At 40.9% G+C, this 6,000-nt stretch overlaps 1 protein-coding gene across 3 annotated transcripts in view; it reads left to right on the top strand.

Moving 5' to 3' along the window:
- The first annotated feature begins 3,297 nt into the window (after positions 1-3,297).
- lrrc3b (leucine rich repeat containing 3B) overlaps positions 3,298-6,000 on the top strand; it is a 35,793-nt gene continuing 33,090 nt past the window's right edge. For all 3 annotated transcript variants that reach the window (XM_040002688.1, XM_040002689.1, XM_040002691.1), the window contains exon 1: positions 3,298-3,507. The gene's annotated coding sequence lies outside the window, so the exon portion shown is untranslated. The remainder of the gene's footprint in view (positions 3,508-6,000) is intronic.

The raw sequence follows: 6,000 nt of genomic DNA, 5'->3' as shown, positions 1-6,000 counted from the left end.
ACGCTTCTCACATAGCACAGATGGAAATATTTCTCAAAGCACAGTGCCACAAGCCAGAATCCCCAACACATGTGCAGTGTATTTAAAGCAGACCTTGTTTGCTCTCAATACGCAGCACTGTCTCTGTGTTTCATTAGTATCTGATCTCAGTTACCATCATTATCTTACAGATTAGTATATCAGTGATTCAAAACTGATAAATCTAAAATGTTTGGAAGTCATTGCAGTCATGAATAATTCAGGCTTCAGGCTTTGTTCAAACTGCATCAGATTTGCTTTTAAGAAGTGATTATATTTGAGTCTGTGAACTAATGGACCATCATCTGATAAATGCCAACAAGAGTGTGGAGCAGGCGCTGTTTTAAGTCATCTCTCGAGTCAGTATCCCAAAGAGAGACTTACTGACCAGGCACCTCGTTCACACACACTAAAAGAACTGTACAAATGGATATGAAGTCATGAACTTTAGGACCTGACAGCAAACCTACACATGCTGGGGAGGTTGTCACGAGAGAATTTATTCCAGGCCCAAGAACGTCAGTGATGCCTTTACAACAGCAGGGCTAAACTCAGACAATTTACACAAGGATAAGGCATTTACATTGCTTCCTCTGTCCATCTCAGACCTCCTGACCAAATTACAAGAACCCTTTGTGGTTACACGGTGAGTGGGAGGGGTACCGCTAGACAGGTGTGGAGCCACACAGATACACCTCAACCTCCTAAAAAATGGAGAAAAGCAGAATCCGTTTGTCTGGTGAGTGTGGTGAAGGTTAGAGATGAACTGGGGCTGCAGGTACCTCTCATTGGGATAACCATGTCACACCAGCCCAGTGAGCGGATGTTGCTGCATTCCAACATGTGTTTTGCACACGTGTTCTCTCCCCTGCTTGGTCACTACATACTTGAAGATCACCATGTTGAAATGCACCCAGGCATCACAGTGAGTTCCTATAGATAACCTGAACATAAAAGGCAAACAGTTCAGAAGGAACTGGTTGCTAGAGATGCCTTTGGGGGCTGGCTGGTTACTGCTGGAGGTTTGTACTGGGCTTTGTATAACAGGGCGATAGATCTTGTACAATGGACAGAGTACTACCAGGCGACTGCCCAGTCGTGTGCCTCAACAGGAAGCTATTAGAGTGTAAGACCCGCTACAACACTCAGGAAAACGTGTGGTGGGTGGTTGACTCTCTTCATTATTACCTCCTGAGATGCCCATTCACCTTCTGACAATGGCTGAACTCATTGTGCAAATGTCCTGTTTATAAGATGGGGGAAACCTGCAGTCAGCTGAGATTGAAGGAGTCACTTGGATGAGTGATGAAATGTTTCTCCCACTGAAAACGTCCAGATGAACAGAATCAACCTTTCTGGGATTTACTTACCTGGATGATCAAACATGCACCAAGGTCATTTGGTTCTCCCCACTATATTTGCAGTATCAGATTTTTTTTAAATCTCAAGATAATCAAGCAAACTAGGAAAGGCACAAAAGATGCAACAAATTAACATAATCAGTGGAACTTTAGTTCTGTAAGTTGTAACAGTTGCTATCGTAATGCAGTGTATCACCACATGGCGGCGCCTCCTGTCTCACGACTGGTGTCACCCCCTTTTTTGTTCTTCTTTGCACTCCTCCTGTAATGGATGCTCCCGTGTGTACGCGGACTAGTGTGCTCTTTAGTAATGTGTGGTAGAGGTAGCACTTTTATTTTTGATATTGTAAATAAATGAGTACTTTTTGGAAAGTCAGAAGCTGTTGCTCATTCGCTATCCACCTGCACACCTCCGCGGCTGGCTTCACCTCCACTGCACGTTACAAAGTCACCATCTTGATTTTAAAAGAATGCAGTCAAATGGACAGAAAATGTGCAGATGTGCTCCAGTCTGTGTGCCAAATGATCCTTGGCCGAGATACCTCAAGTTGTTCCTGATGTGTTCATTGGAATGTGAATGTTAGAAAGCACTTGCATGTAAACATGTGTGCATGAATGACGTGTTAAAGCGAGTGCTCCAGAAGAACAGTGCTACATACCATATTCCATAAATCAAAACGAAATTTGTACCTGGTGTTGATACAGACTATGGTTTAACTGCATAGATGCAGATATAGAAAAAATATCTGTAGTCTGTGCAAGATCCTTTACCTGTCTGCAAAATCACGACTTTCTATTCATTTCATTTGGCCTTTACATGGTGAACATTTCAGCTGCATCAAGTTGCTGCTGTTAACCATATCAGTGCCAGGAAAGCAGCTACGTCTGCCATCAAAATAATAGCTCATCATCAGACATCAAACACACGTGAGCCCAAACCTCTCAGGTTTAAGGAAACCTTTCTGTCTTCATGCTTTCCCCTCAATCAGTTGGAATGCTTTTGTCACTTTTTTTCAAGTCAAATGTGAAAGTCAAAGTGAATACAATTCTTTCCTCCTCACTCTCATCTCTCTATATTTATTGGAAATGGTGTGAACTGACTGAAATTGTAGGACGACGGCTGCGATGGTTCAATGTTATAATACTTAGGTTAGCTTAGCTGTTGCAATGCTTAAAGTGTTTGACAAAGGCAGCTGATAAGCACTTATCTCCTGGGAACCTTTAATGCCTGGAGAAGTCCTGGCAGTCAGTTTAATAGTCATTAAAGTGTCTGGATCAAGAGGTGGACCTCTAGACTGACAATATTCACTTCAGAGAAAAACCCAACAATGTAATAACCCCCAATGAGCAAGCACTTTGGCGACAGTGGGAAGGAAAAACCAGGAAAAAGCAGGAACACAAGCTTTCACTAATCACAGGGTTGTTTTCCTGCTGAGTTTCTGACTTTCAGACTCGCACCCATTTCCCCTTCACCCGACAGAGCCTGTCCATCTTTTATATACAGTTTTTTTCTGACTTCCTCATGGTGCCATTGTTTCACTGTTACTGTGAAGACGTGACAGAAAAATCATGGCATAGTACCTGGGATTACTGTACTTGTGAAATACTTTCTGGAACTGAAGCTACTGATAAAAGTGCAACTGGAACATCAAAATGAAAAACAAACACAATAACAAATAGGACATAATCTCCAAATGTGACACAGTCCAAACAATAGTAATCTTGAATATAGCAGCCTGCTCAAATAAATGAATTTTGTAAAGACAAAACATTTAAGAATGTAAAAATATGGCAATGAAAACATTCAATGGGTTACAGACAAAGTGATTTTAATATATGGTTCATCTGTCTCCTGTAGTGCCTGGTCATCAACATTTTATACTGAAAGGTGAGACCGGTAGTGGGACCGCCTTTGTCACCCTGTAGCTTCACACAGCAGCCCCTCCCTTTACCCCATTCATTCCTGTGCAGTGTTTTATACTGAAAGGTATAAGATGCTAATTCACACAGCGATTTGTACACGCGTGAGCGGGCAGCAGAGCAGAGACTGCGCTCTCAGCCTGTAATCAGCTTCATGCGATCCGGACTTTCCGCTCCAGCAGTTTCTACAGCCGATGACTGACTGCAGGTGAGCAGACTTGTGTCGCCTGTTGCTCCTGTGTCCATCTCCGCTGTGTTACGTGCGGACTACCCGTCCTCAGTCAAGGCCGCTGCTTTCATCAATGTTTGCATGGAAAAGAAATGTTTCTTTTTTTAATGTATGATTACTGATGTGATGTTATATAAAACCGCCTGTGTGCTTGTAGTCTTATCTTACAATTCGATTATGAAAGCTTTGAATTGGTGTAGGCAGTTCAGGTAGGGTGATGCGTGATATTTTCACAAGGAACGTCGTGCCAGACGCCATTAAAAAAAATAGACTTTAATGTTTATTCTTGTAATTATCTGGGCAGCTTTGCGCATTAAAGTTCATTCGCACGCCGTTCAACAGCAGCGACACCACACATTCATTCGGCTTTCGAGAAAATAGCGAGAAGCTGTTTATTTTTTTGCATAATTTCAACTTTATTCCGGCTAAACCCGCAATTTGCTGCGATCTTTTCTGGGTACACGCACCTCGGATGGCGGTAGCTGTCGTCTATCAGTATTAAAGTTCAAATAATTAGTAAATAACCGCTGCTGAGTCTGGTGTGCGTCGACTTATGCTAATATCTCGCTGATGGATCTATTGCACGGTTATTCGGTTGCAAAAACCAGGCAGCGTAAAGTTGGGTAAAGATGGGTTTGGAATATTCAGTTAAATCAAACGGGAGAAACGACAAGCTGAGAGCTTTCAATGTATGCAGCAGTTCAAGCGTTTTTAAGCGCATGGCAACAGCTGGATCTTACTGGGATTGTGTATCTCAGACTGCAGGTATATATATTAAATATATATATATATGTGTGTGTGTGTGTGTGTGTGTGTGTGTGTGTGTGTGTATTACTCATATCTGGGTAGTCCCCTAATCATTAATAGAGACACAATCTCATATCATAATGTCAGCTGCAAGCTTTAGACATGTGACATGAGTAACTTTAAAGTAGTCACTTTTGCATTGCCTCTGTGGGGTGTGCCCCCTCTGTGGGGTGCACTGGGTTGGTTATCACGTGGGTTGTTAATGAATCATTACAGTGCAGTGAGGAATTTTGTTGATATTAAACATCTGAGATGTTCGTTTAGCTTTGGTCAATATATGGAAATGTTAGTGCGGTGAAGGATGTCCCAAAATACGTACACAGAGAGGCAGGTGGAGTTGAACAGGGGAACCCTTTATTGGGCTGTATGACAGAGACAGTATGGCAATAACATCTCACTCTGACAACAGAAGGATATCACTTTAAAGGAAACGCCTGGCAACAAAATGAGACACAGATGAACAGAATGTAACTGATGAGACAGGTGTAAGCAAACCTAACACAGCTGAACCAAATGAAAATCCGAAAATTGAGAGTAAGACCCACAGGCTTGATAAAAACCTCTACGCTAGACAGAGACTAGAGGAAAGAAACACAGAGACAGGGAGAAAGCTGACACAAAATTTAATTCAGACCTGAGAACTAGAAGCAAAGTTAGTTACACTGAAGGACTAGAAATTAATTTGCTTTGCAAACCCAAAATCAAACAGGAACCTACAAAAACTCAGAACCAACAGTCAACGCCCATTAAGGTCCATGGGCTGTTGAGGGGAGGAGGTAATTTATGATGTTCATGTGTCAGAATAATTTTCCATATTGTTGTTTTAGTATTAAAAGCTCAGCCAGTCTTAGTAATTAAAAACAACTTTAGAAAACTGAAGGTAATAGTTTTGATTTGAATCAGTTTTTCATTAGCAAGCTAAAGCCATGTGGTGGCTAGGTTAGGTTTTTCAAGAGGTCATCTGGGGATCTCCGGATGTTTCTGAACAATAAAAAAGGAAGAAACTGAGATTCTGGGTCAGATTCTCTGTGTTGCTAGATCAACACTAGCAACCTGTAAATGTAAAGAAGGTTTCTTCACCTGCACGATCGAGTAAGCATCGAGATGAAGAGCAGTTCAGAGTCAACTTTGATATTAATGCAATTTATTAATTCATTTTTGTTCTCACGTGTTTTCCTTGACTTGCTCACTATTGTTATATCTGTTGGAAAATCTTGCACAAAAAGACTTGTGTTTTAGAATATATAGGCTTTTTAATCGTATCAATGATAAATCAGTTCAAATTACTGTCACTGAGTTAAATATGTCCTTTATAAGGGCTACGTTAAAAAGCACTGCAGATTCCTTTATTTCACTGCTCATACATAGAATAATTCACCATAATCATCATTGGTTCAAATTCATGGTTTAAATACAACAGTTTAGTTTAGAGCTGGTGCCTAAACTAATATCTGTATCTGAACTAAAGAAGTTATACATGAAGATGTGAAAAAAGTAACAATTTTTACTGAAATCCAGCTGACAACTACAGGGACATATAGGGTAGTCCCAAACTGTCACAAGGTAGTTGATGGTTGATTACTTTTTTGTTACAGTTAATTGCAAAAATGAATATGATACCAATATTTAATCAGCACCTGAAGCTTCAATTGAATGAATTAGTGG

This window comes from Simochromis diagramma, unplaced genomic scaffold (genome assembly GCF_900408965.1).
Source record: "Simochromis diagramma unplaced genomic scaffold, fSimDia1.1 OVJJ01000449.1, whole genome shotgun sequence".
Classification (NCBI taxonomy): domain Eukaryota; kingdom Metazoa; phylum Chordata; class Actinopteri; order Cichliformes; family Cichlidae; genus Simochromis; species Simochromis diagramma.
The sequence above is the reverse complement of the archived record's forward strand: the minus strand, read 5'-3'. Positions and strand labels throughout refer to the sequence as shown.